This window comes from Lissotriton vulgaris, chromosome 4_1, assembly GCF_964263255.1.
Source record: "Lissotriton vulgaris chromosome 4_1, aLisVul1.2, whole genome shotgun sequence".
NCBI lineage: Eukaryota > Metazoa > Chordata > Amphibia > Caudata > Salamandridae > Lissotriton > Lissotriton vulgaris.
Genome location: NC_141691.1, coordinates 857,383,853 through 857,402,562, shown reverse-complemented (window position 1 = coordinate 857,402,562; position 18,710 = coordinate 857,383,853). Strand labels below are relative to the sequence as shown.

At 44.3% G+C, this 18,710-nt stretch overlaps 1 protein-coding gene across 1 annotated transcript in view; it reads right to left on the bottom strand.

The window, feature by feature from the left end:
* The window catches only part of LOC147722670 (cadherin-9-like), a 976,253-nt gene that overhangs the window by 673,411 nt on the left and 284,132 nt on the right, over positions 1-18,710 (bottom strand). The gene's annotated exons all lie outside the window — the stretch shown is intronic.

The following is an 18,710-nucleotide window of genomic DNA, read 5'->3' as shown; positions in this document are numbered from 1 at the left end:
TATATATATATGTGTGTCTTGTAAAGCGCACTGCTACCCGGAGGCGTCCTGGCGCTATAGACCGCTGAGGAACCCGTCCTGGCTTTCCCTGTGAGACGTTCCCTCCTGGGTATCTCCAAGGTGAAACCAGGCATCCCCGACGTTTGTGGGGGTCTGTTTTGGAGATGAAGCAAGCTAATGCCCAGAGTTGCCGAGTGTGATCCCTGGTTAGGGTAGGCACAGAGGCGAGAATTATCGAGTCCGCTGACCCTGGTTCACGACCCTGCCACGTCGGTGATTGAACCCTGGTCCCAGGCCGTCCTCTGCTTCTGGGTCTGCCGCTTCTAACCAGTGAGCCACACCACTCCACTAGGGACTAGGGACAAGGACAAGGACTCTGAAAGCCATGTTTCTGTTAGGATTGTCAGATCAAGTTCCTGGTTAATGATGAGGGCAGCGATGTCTGATGCATGTTTTGCTGCGGACCGACAGTTAATCAGTAGGCATATCAGCGGTTTCCCTGATCTGCTATGGTTCGGCTTTTGCGAGTCGGTGGTTAGCTGGACATGATGTAAGTTGTTAAGTTTGGGTTTCCTTTCATTATGTCTGGATGTTCTATTAGCATCGATTGGTACTGTTCTAATTTCCTCCCCTCTACTGCGATCTGTAGGCTCATACGCCCAGAGTAAGGCTAGGGTTTCCTCTTCTGACAAGAAATTACGATTCCTGTCTGGTCTCTTATGCCTATTTGATAATGGCATGGCCGTCTCACTGCTCTTTCTTTGTGAGTTATGCACTAGTTCTTGGATGTACTTGACTTTGTAATGAGTGCTTACCGTGATTTCAAGTATCTTTTCCATCGGTTGTAGTGCGCTTTGTATGTCCAGTGTATAGCCTATTTGTAGCTCTTTGATTTCTCTCTGCATCTGGGGTGACGTATTAGGAGTGTTCATCTGCTCCTTTCGTGATTCACTGTTTGCGTTCCTGTGTTTTAGATCTGTTTTCCTTCCCGCAATCCTTTTCTTCTTGTCACTGGTTTGGTTGACTGCTCCACCTCTATTTGCAATGTGGGCTGCGTTATCTATGTCTTGTGATCTTAATACCACGTTTTGGAAAACTATGTTTCGTACAGTTCTGGGTGTCATTTGTGCTGTAGTGGAGGGGGGTATGAAAGGGGTGATATCTTCCACAACAGATATTTTCAGGTTCTCATTGATCGGCCTACTCATAGGAGATGTCCCATCATGGGGGAGAGGCATTGATTCTTCCCTCTAAAACAGCTCTGGGTATTCGCATATCGTGTAGTCATTTCTGTTCTCTCTGTATCTTTCCCATTCAATGTGTCTCCTGTGCCAGTTGTGTGTCCTAGTCGCGTTGAATGTTGTGATTCATGAGGGTCTCTAAGTTGGTATGATGCCTGTGGTGGTAGTGTTGGCGATGTATAGGGTGTCTACTTGTGGAGTCCGGAGTTGTTGATATCTTGATTTCTCTACGCATTCTTTTAAGGTTGAGAACATGTTGTCGAATTTTTCTAATTCATTGTTGGCTGCTTGTATAAGCACTATTGCATTCTTGTAAATAGTTATGCATAGGTCCGCTCTGAATCTTGGTGATGATATGATCATAAGTTTTGTGCCATGTGGGATATTGCATATAGTTTTTATGTTGAGCATTTTTGAAATGGCATCTCACCATTTAGCCGTTCTTCTCGTGAAGAATATCAGGTCATTCACGATAATGCCTTTGTATGTGTTAAAGTAGGGGTCAGATATCAGTGTGTCCGAGTTTCTCCTCATTAGATTGTGCTTGAAGTTTTTGGCTGCATTCTTGGATAGTTTGGTTGGGTAATGTATGGCATGTGCGTTTATGCCAACTGACTCCAAATAGTTGTCGGCCATATTACTGATTACTAAGGTGGGCCCCTCTCTTATATATCACTATCTGCCTCCGGCTGTTAACAGGGCTAATGATATTCTTGTGGTGCCTCTCCTCTCCTTTGTTGCACCTCGTCTAGTTTGATGTTTGATGTGTTCCCTTATATTTGTTTAAGTCTGTAAAATATGGATTAAGGCGTATTGTCAGCATTAAGTTCAGACTACTTTCCTATATCTTTCCTGTTTAAAAAGTCATTTCAACATACAATTCAGCATATTTTCCCATATCTTTCCTGTTAAAAAGTTATTTCTGGAGTCATTTCAAGACGGCCGACATCTTGGTTGTCAAGCTCATCTGAGAGCTGGGTGCTCTTTTCTCCCCCCACATGGTTGTAACTAGTTTAAGCTAGACTGAAGAGGCTTCTGAACACATAGCAAAATTCATAACTGTCTTTTACATCAGGAAAAACTGATGAAGGACTGTTATGATGTGGAGATTTATGTTTGCAATACTCAAAGGACATCCCTATGGTTTTAATACTAAAAGAAAATTCAGGTAAATGCTGGCTCATCACTGCACTTCTTCTGCAAGAGCCCAAAAGACCAATAATTTAGCCAGCATATTATGAGTGTTGTTCGGCCCAGCTGTCTTTAAAATGTATGCTGGCACAAAGTTGTGCACAGTCACCTAGTCTTGCCTTAGTATTAACTTTGCAGCACAAAAGGTATTTTGAGCTGAAATGGTGCGCTTTTCTCACAGAATTAGCATGTTGTACTGCTTAGCATCACTTAATGTCAAGGAGACTTTACTATATTGTATATTGTATATTAGGCAGATCAGTGCAAAAAAAACAACAGTTTTTGATCCAGAGGCTAATCTATTTAGACCCAGGTGTTAAAAAATGGAAAGAAATTCATTTTTTCAAATAACTCACACATTGTATGTGTGATGCAATGCAATGGGATGGTTTAAAGTTTGTCTAAGCCTAGGAATGTGTCCTGGAAGGGAATGCTTCCAGAACAAATCGTATTATAGACTTTGGACACTCACCTTTTCTCCTTGGCGTAAGGCTATTTGTCGCCCAAGGGTGTTTTTTGATGCAGAAGAGCTGGGACGACAGCACCTGCAGACTGTTTTTGAGAAACATGGCTAGCTGTGCGCTGTTTTCTCCCTTTCATACTATGCAGCAACTTTGGTTGCTGTGCTCTGTTGCATCAAAAAATAATACATTTGGACCTCAGTGGTACTGAAAGCAAACTGAAGATGCCAAAAAAACAGAGGTAGTGAGATAAACTCAAAAAAGAAAGTATAAAAATGAAAACAAATATTTTGTGCATTCAATTTGCATTTCACAAAACATGTTGAAGGCATTTAGCCTTGGCTTAAATGTCATTGGGTCTGATGCAGGCTCAAAGGATATAAACAGAAATATAACAGAAAACCCATCTGGTACGTATGACACTCCTGAGAGTTACATTTGTATTGGTAATTAGTTCATCAATTTTTCTCTGCTCATTCAGTGAGACCACTTTTATGTCAATAGGATTCTTCTTAACTGCCAACGTTCTCAATCAATACCATGTTGTCGTTATGTGGAAACTCAATACATCAATTGAATCATCTGGACTTGACTTCTTTAGAGCCCTGCCCGTAAATCAGAAAATTACTGATGAACTCTTTCAGAAAAAAGAGAGACAATAGGTCTGTGGACCTGAAGAAGAAACAACATATATACAAATAAAATAAAGCAATCCCTGTATGTAAAGCACAAGTCCAAGCCACAGTCAGCCAACCTAAAATATTGTTCAACACACCCTAGTCATTGCATCCCACTTGTCTTTGTTTTCTCCCCAAGTTAATGTATGCAATACTACTTAATCTAATTATGTAAATTGCATTCTAAAGTGCCGTTGTTAAGCTTCCTCTCAATCTCCTCAAGTGACACGTCAGAGATAGCCTACTCACATTTTTCTTTGAATCACAATCCCATCATATTTGTCACAGGAGGAAGCAATAAAAGAGCCAGAAGTAACTGACAAAGGGGATAGATATGCCACAAATGTCCTTAAAACATTGTAAGTAAGTAAGTAATCTTTATTGTACAGTTAATTACTCATGGTTTAAAAGGAATAAAAAACTTTCAAACTTTAAAATACATAAGTCAGGGTATTCTCACTTTATGTATTAGTGAGTAAAATTCATGTTTTCAGTTTAGTTTATCGGTGTTATTCTGTGAGCCAGAGTCCTAATCAGGGGCTTCATCGCAAGATAGCTCATGGTGCCCTTTCGATGCAGGGTCTCTAGTTGAGGTTTAAATGAGCCTCTGCTGTCGAGTAGTACCCCAAGCAACTTATAGCTTGTTACCTGAACCAGTTTCCGCCCTTACAAACACCAAGTGTTTTTCCTGGTCTTATTGTAGTTCACGGTCATGGTTTTTGTTAAGTTGATGCTTAATCTGCTGCGTTGCGTGAATGTACTGGTAGTGTTCAGGAGGTGCTGGAGGCCAATTGGAGTCCGGCTTATTAGGGCTAGCTCCTCCGCATATAGGAGATTGGACAGCAAGATTTCTACCAGTCATGGGGTATATGATTTAGTGTTGTCCAATTCCACTGGATGGTCTGCTAAGAAGAGATTAAACAGCATGGGGGCTAGGACGCACCCTTGTTTCAAGCCTTTGGAGGTGTTGTTAATCCGCCTTGAGAGATGCGTCCTATCTCCCAGCTTGATCTTGACCCAGGTGTGGTATGAAGTAGGATTAGCTGTTAAGACATAGGGCACAAAGTGAGTCACTTATAGCAAAATCTTTGTGAATTGGACCCACATATTTTATCGGACAGTGCTTCTGGCTGCTTTTAATAGTATTAGACTACTGAAGAAACACAGGTTTGAGAAGCCGCTCAATTCAATATGGGGCTGACTTCCAAAGATTTTTCCTGTCCTTGTGATACTCGTGCATTAAGCCTGCATTCAAGGGGTTTCATTTGCAAAGATTGTGCTACAAATAGGCATGACTCACCCTTCTGGTATGCTTATGCTCAGATTCAGGAGGTGAACCAGGGACTGAAAGGGTAAGTCACAGCACAGTAAGCCTTCTTTAGACTTACTCCTGGAATTATGCAAGTTAGAGTACTGCAAGTGGAAGTGATAGCGATATATATTTGTGAATGATGTTCAATATTGTTTGGGTAAAAAAAATTGGGGGTGACAATTCCATGATCCTCCTTCAAAGAATTCCCTGATTCGAGAATCAGTATCATCATCAGTCCTTTGTGTACAAAGATTGGGTTTACGAGTATGGACAGTATTATCTTGACAGATTTTCTTTATCAGTAAATGTTTCATGAGGGACAGAAAAGGCTTCATTTCTGGGTTATAGAGTATAAATGTGTGAATAGCAACAAATACATAGTTTCAATATAGTCACTATGTATTTGTAATTTCTTTCTCACTTTGGCAAGTGATCCTTTGAAGAGCAGGTGTATGTTCCTAACTATGGTGGGAAAAGGATGGATAAATTATATATTTTATTTAGTTGAGTGGAAAGGATTTCACCACAGGAAAATTGTTTTACTATGGGTAAAAAAGGAACATTTTCTGTGGCTCATTACTGCCATGAATACCCTAATGTAGTGTCTGTCATGAGAATAAACCACTTAGGTACAAATTGTGGGTCATTAGTATGTCAGAGAATCCACAATTTGCTGGACTCCAAGGCATGCCTACTTGGATTTTAGGAATCCATGACCTCAAGCTGTCCATATTAGTAAATCAGTCAAACAGGGAATCTTAGGATATAAACCTTCTTCCTAAAACACGAGGAGCAGCAATGGTAAACTGTTTTAGAAATGGATAGTGGCTGTATCTTCTGACACAAGTGAATGGCAGTGTGGTTGATTCATTCAGTATTTACTACCTTCATGTCACTGTGATAATGCACATCATTTTATCTTATTTTGCCCACCTTATGCAACCCCAAGAAGTACTTTTCTGATTTCTTTGTTACGCCAGATAGAGATCATTCATTATAGGCCTGCAATAGAATTTTTGCAGGAACTTATTACGCAAGATATGTGCGATGCAGTGCAACATTTTATTAGGAGTGTGCTTTGGATTAGAAATTGGTATGCCCTTGTAAACTTTAATTGAGACCTGTTTCTATACAAGATTTACCTTGCCAGATTTTAGTAATATTTATTTATTGTAATTTTAAATGTTTTTTATTGTTGATTACTATTATTAAATTGAATTTCTATTCATGTTTTGTTTCTTATGCTTTTTATGGCATGTCAGCAAAATAAAGATGCAATGATGATGATGATACAGAATATACTACGAGAACATTTACTTAGGGCCTGTTTTAGAGTTTGATTGAGAAGTTACCATCTCTCTAACAAACTCTCAGTCTCCCTGCCATATTTAGAGGTGGGCGCACTGTCAATGTAAACCTCCCTCCGATGGTCTGAAGGAATAGGGGTCATTGGAGGTAAGCCATCCCACCATCCATCCTATTGACAGTGGGTGATTGGATGACTTTTTTCTGACTGTCAGTCACCACCAGTTATATTCTAATGGTGAGAAGCAGTAACAGAAAATAAATGGCCCAAACCCCTTCAAAGAAAACTCCCATGATCTGGGTGTCATTTGTTTTTTTTTATTTTTCCAAAACAAACTCTCGCTTTGGCAGTTTCTTTTTGAAAAATAAAAAACTGTGCAAATGTTTGATGGTTGGCCTTTATTTTTGAAGAAGACGAAGTACATCTTTTCTACATTAACAGGAACAGCCATGATGGTGGCCCTTGCATGTTTATAGAGATGTCTGCGAGGCTGGCAGGCACCTCTTAATTTGGTGGGCAGAGTAAAGGCATGGTGGTGGGCGTAAAGTCCACCATCATCTTGTTTGCCTTAGTTCATCTACCATACTCTAGCTCAGGTCCCTATTCTTGTACTTCTCTTGGAATTCAGGAGTAAGTCAGAAGCACTCAGCTTACTGCTGGCTTACTTGTAGATCTCAGGAGTAAGCAATTAGGACCACAAGACTAAGTCGCAGAAAAATGTATTGGGCCCATTATGTAAAGTTGATAAAAGTGCTCCTGTGCAACATTCGTGTTGACACATTGAGAAAGGGCTTGACCCGAAACGCGTCTGTGAGGAGCGTACAAATAAAGGAAGTGCTGTTTCTTCTTTCCCGGCTGGGGGAGGAGATCTGGAGCAGTATTGTTACAAGGCGTACCAACCGTGTTTGTGGCACCCACCGCCAGTGCCCCATCATCTTGGTACAAACCGAAGCCTGAATTGATTTCAACGGAGGCACCGCCCAGACCCAGAGGATTAATCCGGATATCTTTGCCGGAGTTCCTGCAACCACCCGGAACACGAGCAAGCGTGATCGCTGACAGGACAAGAGAAGACTTCACAGCGGCCCGTCGGGAGAAGAGTCGGGTAAGCCGTCTGTTTGGTATCAACGAATCTCTAACCTGAAGGAGTGTTCCGGGAAGTAAGGGCATGGTGAGGGGTGAATTTCAGTAAATAGTTCCACACGGAGACCGGGACCGGTACTCCGCATTAAAAAGAACTTATGTTTAGTAATGCAGCGCGCGAAGAGGCGGCCGCTGGTATGTTCAACAAAAAAGCGGGTGGACCAACACGCACTACTGCGGCCAGCAGTGTCAAGAGTGCGGACCCCCTGACGCAGAAATATTCAAAGCTTGAAAGACTTTTCGAGAGAGAAACGCGCAAGTGGTGGGAAGCTACCTCTCTCGAGAACTACATCAAAGTAGAGAGAGTCCCACGCAGTCTGCGAGTGTATACTATTCCAGCCTATGAGAATCCAGACCCCCAGCTCTATGAAGAGTGGCATATACACACAGCGCAATTCTGCAGAGGTAGTCTGCAACTGCTGGTGAAATTTGCCTGGAGTGACCGGGCGAAGGCTCTGGACAAGATAAAAATACTTGAGGCGGAACTGGAAAATCTCCCTGACAACAATCAACATCAAGAATTGATGGCGGAAATGAAAAAGAGACTGGCTAGATATGAAACCAAGGTCAGACTTAGAAAAGAAGAGAAATTCGATAGAGATGAGCGGGATTATTCAATGGGCAGAGTCCTGACTTTCGCCAAAAAATTCGATGGCCCAAGAAAAGATCTAATCCGGAAAAAACAAAATCCTGGCCAACCTACTGAAACAATTGAAACCTCGGAATCGGAACTCACAGGATCTGAGGAAGAAGAATTAGCAGGTCCCTCAAAGCCAACTAGGAAAACTCCTTTTCACAAGGAATTCGATGTAATTTGACATGCGTGGCTCAGGGGGGAAAAGTCAAGCCCCCGGAACAGGACACAGGAAAACGAGGAGGGGGGCCGGAAGAGGACGAGGGAGAGGCGGAGGCAACAACCAAACGAGAACCGTGAAAGCCAAGAAGGGGGGCACACGGTAAACGTAGCGGATACCCTAACCATTGTAAATCTGAGCTCCAAACAACTAACCAAGGATGAGGAATCCGTATTAAAACTAGGCCTCTCCTTTTGTCCACAAAATAATCTCGAATACACGCAAACAAGAATCGACCTTTTCAAGTTCACAAGGAAACTAAAATTGCATAAGTACTTTAAAACGAAACCTACGGCACATGAGACTAGGTGCATGCAGAACAAAATCAAAGAAACTGACATCATCCAATTAGGCGATTTGGAAACCCTTGAAATTCTGGAAGAAATGAGATCAGAAATTCCAGGAACAGATCTTGAGGAATACAGTCTCACACAGAGAAGTAGACGGGTGGGCATAGACCAAGAGGCTCCCTGCAGTCCTTTTAAACCGATTTCTCATTTTCTCCCTCAAATGGCGCAAGATGCTATTGACACTTTTTCCGAAACCGTGTTGAGGGATTTGATAAAATTTCGAACATCGAAGAAGAACAATAGGAGAACAATAACTAATCCATTAACACCGGGACAAAGAGAAGCCCTGAAAAATCTTCAAGCCGACTCATCAGTAATTTACAAACCATCTGATAAAGGCGGAAAAGTCGTTATATTGGCAAAGGACTTCTATGTTGGGGAAGCTAAAAGGCAGCTGCTGAATCGACAACACTATGAACCAACCACCATGAAGAAATATCAGGATAGTGTACTAGAATATGATAAACTGATTCAGAAATGGCACAACAAAGACATGCTTAACACCGAGGAATACTTGTGTTTGCGGTCAAATCATCCAGTTATCCCCACCTTCTACCATCTACCTAAGATCCACAAAGATCTCAGGGCACCACCAGGCCGCCCCATAGTATCTTCAATGGGGAGCTTAACTGAGAATTTGTCGGTCTTCATTGATCATTTCCTATTTCAATCAGTCTTGAACTTGTCCTCGTACATTAAGGACACAAAGGACTTTATTGTACAATTGCAAGACCTGGTTTGGGACTCCACCTATGTCTTGATTGTGATGGACATCACCAGCCTGTATACGTGCATCGAGCACTCTCAAGGCCTTAAAGCAGTTGAATATTTCATGTCTAAAAGACCGTTGAAATTTGCAGGACATAGTACCATGCTTATGGAATTGACAGAATTTTGTCTATTGAATAACTTTTTTCTTTTTCAGGGAGACATTTTCAGACAGACCTCTGGGACCGCGATGGGCACCTGCTTCGCTCCCAGCTATGCAAATTTATTCGTAGGCTGGTAGGAGGAGCAGGTGGCCTGGTCAGAGAGTAATCGGATGTGGACTGAGAATGTGGTCAAATGGCACAGATATATAGATGACCTCTTCCTGGTGTGGAGGGGGTCGGAACAAAGTGCCAAAGATTATATCTTCCAATTGATTAATAACAATGTTAATTTGCAATTCACCGGCGATGTGAGCTCAGTGGCAGTGAGCTACCTCGACCTTCGGGTAGCTATCAAAAACAATCAGGTGACCACATCCCTGTACCGAAAGCCAACTGCTGGAAACAGCATCTTGCATGCTGACAGCGGACATCTGATAAATCTGAAACGAAGTATCCCCTACGGGGAGCTATTGCGCCTTAAGCGCAACTGCTCAAGGGAGGAAGACTTCGGAAATGCAGCTAAAGATAGCATCACAAGGTTTAAAGAAAGAGGCTACAGTCAAGCTCTCCTGAATCAGACATTAAATAGCGTAACTGGGATTCCAAGAACTGAGTTGTTAAAACAAAACAGAGAAAAAAAGAACGACAATGGAAAATTCCGTCTAATAACAACTTATTCTAATGATGCCAACTTTCTGAAAGGAACACTACGCAGAAACTGGCACATCTTGAAAACAGACCCCATTATTGGGATGGATATCCCAAGAAACCCCTTGGTGACTTTCAAGAGAACTAAATCCCTCAAGGATCTCTTAGTACACAGCCACTTAGACACCCCAAGATCGAGAACAAGTACCATGGCAGACATGAGAGGCTTTTTTCCCTGCGGCAAGTGCAAGGCCTGTGCACACAGCAAAAGGGTTTTAGGCTATGAAATACCAGGCCTTAAAAATCAAAAAACCATTAGCTCTTTCATTACCTGCCAAACACCATATGTATTGTGTACTGTCTGATGTGCCCCTGCAGGCTAAGATACATAGGGAGCACCATAAAAAGCGTGAAATTGAGAATCCTTGAGCACATGCGTGCTATAGCGAACAAGGACATGACATCTCCAGTAGCTAAGCATTTTGCGATTAAACATCGCAGCAACAGAGATCTTTTACAATACTTCGGGGTTGATCAGGTACCTGAGCATGAAAGGGGCGGCAATAGACTACTCAAACTAAGACGCCTGAAATCCCGTTACATAATTGACCTGCAAACCAAAATCCCAACGGGCTTAAACAGTGGGGAAGAACTGGCTATCCACCTAGGAAAGTAAATTTACAGAAATATTACCAGGGCCACCTAAACAAATCATGAGGAAGTTGTACTGCCTTAAGGCATGCCTTAGGGGTAACTTGGCGGTTTCTAGCGATAGGAGCCGCCCTAGCCGATCCATGGCAAGATCTAAGGGAATGTGCTGTATACCAGGCGATGGTACATTACTTTCTAAAGCCAAAACACTGAGTAAACTACATGTGTCTTTAATGTGATAGACGGCACTGCCAAAGGTTTTGAGATTGAATTGTCAAAATATGAATGTCATTCATCTAAAACATGTAATTGCTCGCCGAAGGTTTGATTAAGAATGTGGCATTATAACACTTTATATATTTGGCTAGCCGATTCACGGTAATATGTGTAATTCGTAATAAGTTTAAAATCATGGCTTGTAAGTAATTTTGATTGTTGATTAAGTACGAATTCTTGCTTATTTTGCACATTCCAATATGGCGCTCATGTATTGAGGACGAGCAGTCCTACCTCACTTTCCTCATGAGATCGCGCTTTGCACTTTAAAAATGGCTCCTGTGCAACATTCGTGTTGACACATTGAGAAAGGGCTTGACCCGAAACGCGTCTGTGAGGAGCGTATGAATAAAGGAAATTTCTGATTAAACACCCCGCGAGTGCTGTTTCTTCTTTCCCGGCTGGGGGAGGAGATCTGGAGCAATCTATATATATATATATATAGAATACAGGCTCCTCCTCGGATCTCGCATCGTTACAGCAGCAGCACACACCTGCAAACAAGGGAAACGGACCAGAGGAATCAGAAAAGGTGATTTATGGTAGCAACAACAAAGAGAACAGCTACGCGTTTCAGGCTAACCCGCCCTTGTTCACACTGTGTGTGTGTATATATATATATATATATATATATATATATATATATATATATATATATATATATATATATATATATATATATATATATATATATATATATATATTACCTACTGGCGGTCGCCAGTAGGTATATATAGTTAGGATTTTTTCCCTATGGCATTTCTGAAAATTCTATGTCTAATAACTTTGGCGTTTGTGGACGGAATCGGCTGAAATTTTCAGGAAAATGGCACATTTTGTTTCTGAGCAGCTCCTGGAAATTTGGGGGGGGGTCGTCAAGGGGGGGGCCGAGAAAAAAGGGGGGTCCCAAAACGCGTTTTTCCCATGTTAATTTCCATAGGGCGGTTGGACTCACTTTTAGCTCGAACGGCTGAATGGATTTGCACGAAACTTGGCAAAATTGTAGGGACTGTTAGCCCGATGTGCCTTTGCTAGGTCTCAATATATGTGCTTCAGTGGATTTTGAGAAATTAACGTTTAAATCAAGATATATATCTGTAACAGCGCTCCGGGCAGCGATCCGGTCCGCTTACTTTTCGCGAAACGGAACTTTGCGCGCAGAAAGCTGATTGGCTCTCCGGTGTCTGTCAACATTCTAAACAGTCCGGAGCGGCCGCCATCTTGTCTCTCGGTAGGATCGAGAGAGAAGAAGAGGTGAAAAACGAAGGGGGAATTTAATGAAAGGGGGCAAGGTATCCCCCTCTTGACCCCCTAGGAATGTTGTTGGGGTTATTAAAGGGTCCCGTGGGGAAAAGAAAAAAAAATGATTTTTCACGGTAGAAGCGCTTCACGGGCCGCGAACTGGGCCGCAAACTGGTAGCGAAACGGGAATTCGCCATTTTGTGCTTCGTTAATTAAATTACTAGGTATAAGGGGGTGCGGGAGACGTATCCTAATCCCCTATGTTTTCTGATGGTGGCTGAGGAGGCTGATATATGTTGATACATCTCTTCCAGCGGCTGTGCGTGAGCTTTTTTTTTTTTTTGCTGCGTGACAGTCCGGAGCGGCCGCCATCTTGTCTCTCGGTAGGATCGAGAGAGAAGAAGAGGTGAAAAACGAAGGGGGAATTTAATGAAAGGGGGCAAGGTATACCCCTCTTGACCCCCTAGGAATGTTGTTGGGGTTATTAAAGGGTCCCGTGGGGAAAATAAAAAAAAAAATGATTTTTCACGGTAGAAGCGCTTCACGGGCCGCGAACTGGGCCGCAAACTGGTAGCGAAACGGGAATTCGCCATTTTGTGCTTCGTTAATTAAATTACTAGGTATAAGGGGGTGCGGGAGACGTATCCTAATCCCCTATGTTTTCTGAGGGTGGCTGAGGAGGCTGATATATGTTGATACATCTCTTCCAGCGGCTGTGCGTGAGCTTTTTTTTTTTTTTGCTGCGTGACAGTCCGGAGCGGCCGCCATCTTGTCTCTCGGTAGGATCGAGAGAGAAGAAGAGGTGAAAAACGAAGGGGGAATTTAATGAAAGGGGGCAAGGTATCACCCTCTTGACCCCCTAGGAATGTTGTTGGGGTTATTAAAGGGTCCCGTGGGGAAAATAAAAAAAAAATGATTTTTCACGGTAGAAGCGCTTCACGGGCCGCGAACTGGGCCGCAAACTGGTAGCGAAACGGGAATTCGCCATTTTGTGCTTCGTTAATTAAATTACTAGGTATAAGGGGGTGCGGGAGACGTATCCTAATCCCCTATGTTTCCTGAGGGTGGCTGAGGAGGCTGATATATGTTGATACATCTCTTCCAGCGGCTGCGCCATCTTGCCTTTTTTCCAATGCCACAATTTTGTCGTGCACGGCAGCCATTTTAGATGCCAGGCTGGTCTCAGGCTATCACCTACCCCTGCGGATGTAGTTTATGGCCCCAGCTGTAGAGAATTCAGACATGCCAACCCTCCCGATTCAGGCGTGTGACTACTGATTTCAGTGCTAGTCTCCCGCCTCCCGATTTCTGCAAGCAAAAACCCGGGGGCATATCACGAACAACTAGCGATAACTTTTGTCTCTAACTTGTTTAGAGACAAAAATTATCGCCGCACATCGGCGATTTTTATCGCAGATAAACCTTGCTATTATCGCAGAAAAGTCAGCGATATTCATGTATTATCGAGCAAATGCTCTTAGCCATGTTATCCACCTCCCATTGGATAACATGGCTAAGAACTGCTCAGGGCAGGTGTTACATTTTGGAGATATTCGCGCTTAGCGCGAATATCTCCAAAAGTTGGTAATAGGAGATAGCGATGTTAGGGACTGTTTCCAGTCGCTAACATCTTGGCACGCCACTTTGCATGTCATTAGTGATAAGTATCACTGACATGCAAAGCGGGGCCCAAGATGGTCGCTATCTCCTTTTAGCTGTCACTAACTGGTGTTAGCGACAGCTTGGTAATAGGGAGATAATTTTATCTCCGCTTTCATGGCTTTTAAAGCCAAAAAAGCGGAGATAAACCCTCTTGATAATATGCCCCACGATTCCTTGGGGGTTTCAGCTGACAGGGCTTGGTATTGTGTTACATGGTAATTTTTCCAGGAAACGTCAGAGGGTCGATGCAGGAGTTCTAGAAGAGGTGATAAACCATTTAAGCCTCATGAACAAGCGCATGGTCTTTTAAAGATTTGTGAAGTACTCGGGGCGGCGGTGTGTGTGTGCCCTCTTTCAGGAGCGGGCGGGGGGGCACTGCCAGCAACTTGCCAGGTCAGGTAGTGTTCAACACGTGCATCACCCTTTCTCTGCCTGCTATTGCGCTCCATGCTTCGGAAAGGTAAGAAAAAGAACGTGCATTTGAGTTTGAAATGTCCGATCCTGCAGCAGCATACTTCCAAAGCCCACACATGACAATAACCCGATTCAAGGCCCTATTCACCCGTCTTTTAAAAAATAGATAACACTCCAACAAAGTAAGATTATAAAACTTTATTAACTTTTAACTATAATGAACATTTTTCAACTCAAAAAGCAACAATGGTTAGAAGCTGTCTTTTGTGCGAATAGTCCCAAGGCAGCACAACGTGCAGAGTTCTGGACGGCACCCAGGTGATGTCGCCTGGGTGCCGCACTGGTTTTGGGATCCTACAATGCAGCACAGAAAAACAGCGTGGGGCGTCCCGGGTGGTGCGGGGGGAGGCCTCGTCAGTAGCGGTCTGTTGTGCGAATAGTCCCAAGGCAGCAGAACGCGTTGAGATGTTGATGGGACTGTGTCCAGTGTCCCATGGCTGACACAACATGTACGACAGGTACCCAGGTGATGTCCAGTAAACTGCCGCACTGGTTTTGGTATCCTACAATGCTGCTCCGAAAATTGGCGTGCGGCGCCCCGGGGGGGGGGGGGGGGGCGTGGGGGAGGCGGCGTGAACGGGCCTCCCCAGGTGGCGGCCATCTAGCTGAGTTGCGCCCGCTCTTGCGGCTACAGCGTCTCGCTCACCATGTTGTTGAGTTGCTCCCACTCTTGCAGTGCAGCGATAGACGGCTGCCACATGGCTCTTAAAATGGCGGACGGCTCCTCGGTTTTGGGCCTGGTCCACTGAAATGGCCCTGGGACACCTTGGAACTCGGACGCTTGCCTGCTAGGGCTTGGGCTCCATTCTCGAAAAGCGTCCCCTCAGCCGTGAAGATTCTACAAAAGTCTTGGGGGCCCCCGACTCCCGCAGGCTTCCGGTGGGGAGCGGCTGCCATGATTGCTCGCGGAATGACCACGACGGAGCCACGAGATGGTGGTGCTCTCATGCTGACGGCAGCTTCAGTCTGAATGATCCAGAAACAAGGTGGGGCTTTCATCGTTTGGGAAAAAAAAATGTTCTAAACCAATGAAAAGTGTTATTTTTAGGTCATATGACCAAGCCTTCCATCTTTAGGAAACCAAAAGTAAAATGAACCAATGAAAAGTTTTATAAACAAGTCACATGACCTGTTATGCGGCATAGGGCTACAAAAAGCGTAGAAAATCCGTTGGCACGTGAGGCGGCGTCAGTAGCGGACCGATGTGCGAATAGGCCGAAGGCAGCACAACGCGCCGAGATTCGGATGGCACCGAGGTGGTGTCCAGCAAATTGCCGCACTGGTGTGGCCATCCTACAATGCTGCGCCGAAAGACGGCGTGTCCAGCTGAGTTTCTCCCGCTCTTGCGGTACAGTGACTCGAACGCACCGAGATCCGGATGGCACCGAGGTGGTGTCCAGCAAATTTCCGCACTGGTGTGGCCATCCTACAATGCTGCGCCGAAAGACGGCGTGTCCAGCTGAGTTGCGGTACAGTGACTCGAACGCGCCGAGATCCGGATGGCACCGAGGTGGTGTCCAGCAAGTTGCCGCACTGGTGTGGCCATCCTACAATGCTGCGCCGAAAGTCGGCGTGGGGTGCCCCGTTGGCTTATGAGGTGATGTCAGTAGTGGACCGATGTGTGAATAGGTCGGAACCAGCACAAGGCGCCAAGATCCGAATGGCAAGTCCTGGATGTTGAGTGCCTCAGTTGAGAGTTCTGAGCAGTGCTTGTAAGACTGTCTGAAGCTTATTTGCACCTGCTGCAGCTTCACTATTGCCCTGGTGTGGCCAAAGGTGGCACATGACATAGGCGGCCGGCTCCCGAGGTCCGGCGGAACTTTTTTCCTTTTCCTTTCTGTTTCTTTTCCTACAATCCGTTTCATCTGAAGACACGACCAGGTCCCTGAATGTGTGCAGGGGGACGCTATTGATTGAATGAAAATGGCGGCTTGACACAAAGCTGACTCAAGCGTTACTGTTGATGCTATACAGACAAAAATTGGTTTTCAGTTTGTACATTCTTCAGGTTTTTTTTTTCCATCCAAGTCTGATTGAGAGTTTGTAGAAAAATGTTCAGATTTTCCACATACTACTCTTCAACATTCTTCCTAAATGTAACAATGTGAAACTCACTAGGAGAACGGCTGTTTCTGTTTCCTTTCAAAATGCTGCCAACAATATTTTCTGAATGGAAGACACCATCTTGTAGCATAAAGGGCCGAAAGGGGTTCTGGTCTGGCCGATGGTTGGTGGAGACATTTTGACTATATCTTGGACCTGCCCGGCCTCGCCCAAAATGGCGCCGGTATAAATGGGACTCGTAACTCCTTGCCCGCAAATGTATATCTAGAAAATGTTATTGTAAGTGGCCCTGTCGTATTTTAATTACAAAATGTACGTCCACCGATTCCGCAACTGTTAGACACCTTTGTTCTTGCAACCTAATGGCCCGCTCGTTACGTTCTTCTACAGTGTAAATGTCTCCTCTTCATATACGATTTCAGTTTGCTCCGTGGCCGGCCCACATGGTTATAGGCCCGTATTTGTATACTGACATTTTCACAATAAAGGTTTTTAAAACAAAACACGGTAGTAGTATTTACATTGGTAACGTTTTTACTTTTAGTCACTGTTTTCGAATCAGTAAAGGCAAGTGAAATAAAGCAGTCCAATTACATGACGGATAAAAGGTATAATATGTAGGAACGCAGTAAAGATAAATGCTTAAGGGCAGTTGTGTTTTTCATGTCTGCAATATAAAGTGATCGATAAGAATCTGATAATCAGGCGTATCGGCGACTAAGACAGCAGGCCGAATCTCTTTTACTCAACGGCTCCGTCATGGAAGGAAGAAACGCCCTTTTTCTCGAAAAGGGAATATATTTTACTTACAAGACAGTTGTAAATTTTCCGGGAAAGTACATTAGCCTGGAATATTATAACATATGTTTGAAAAAAAAATATTGTTCGAAAACAATAAAAAGCGTAATTTTTAGGTCAAATGACCAAGCTTTTCATCATTAAATTAACAAAAGTAAAATGAACCAATGAAAAGTTTTATTAACAAGTCACATGACCTGTTATGCTTACGTTACGCGCTGCGCGCCGCGCCTCGGATCACTTCCGGGTGCGGTAACGCGGCGTGTCATATAACGCATTACGCGACAACGTAGGTCAAGAATATAGTCAAAATGTCTCCACCAACCAGCGTTCGGAACACAACTCCTTTCAGCAGTCCAAAAAGTTCTGTTAAATGACAACAGAGGGGACAGGCAACAAGAACCATCAGTCAAAGAGGGGAGGGCAAGTTCTTCTCTTCCGGGTCATGTTGGGGCGCTACCGGAACTGATCGAATTGGTAGTCTACAGTGTTTCTGGATGTTTCAGACTAAAGCTGGCGTCAGCATGAGACCACTACCATCTCGTAGCTCCGTCGTGGCCATTCCACGAGCAGACATGGCAGCCGCTCCCCACCAGAAACCTGCGGGAGTCGGGGGCCCCCAAGACTTTTGTACAATCTTCACGGCTGAGGGGACGCTTTTCGAGAATGGGACCCAAGCCCTATCAGGGAAGCGTCCGAGTTCAAAGGTGTCCCAGGGCCATTTTAGTGGACCAGGCCCAAAACCGAAGAGCCGGCCGCCATTTTGAGAGTCCTGTGGCAGCCGCCTATCGCTGCACCGCAAGAGTGGGCGCAATTCAGCTGGATGGTGGGCAAGACGCTGTAGCCGCAAGAGTGGGCGCAACTCAGCTGGATGGGACAAGGTTCAGAATTGAAGAGTCATCAAAAGGCAAAAAGTTCCGCCGGACCCCGGGAGCCGGCCGCCTATGTCGGGGGCGATCTCAGGCTACACCAGTACTATAAGACTTGGGGAGGGTGTCGGAGCCAAGCGTCTTCTCCGAGTCCATGGCCATCACACCGCCCCTCAGGGGCCTCCGTCAAGCTGTTTAGGAAGGTAACATATCACATTGTTTTCTAATGCAGTCAGGTCCACAAACGACACTCACTTACTTTGAGAATAGTGAAGTTGCAGTAGGTGGAAATAAGCTTCAGATAGTGTTACAAGCGCTGCTCAGAACTCTTAACTATGGCACCCAACATCCAGAACTTATGCCATTTGAGAATGGCAGTGACATCGAAGCAACTCAGGGACCAAAACCATTAACGTACTTTCACGTATGAAAATCTTACTTGGGGAGGGGGCAGGAGCGAAGCGCCCCCTCCCAGTCAGCGCCACCACACCGTATGTTGAAAATTTGAAGCCATCGTTCTACAAAGTCAACCAAACTTGGATTGAAAAATCTAGAAAAATGTAAAAACTGAAAACCAGTTTTGGTCTGCATAGCATCAGTAGCAACGCTTGAGTCAGCT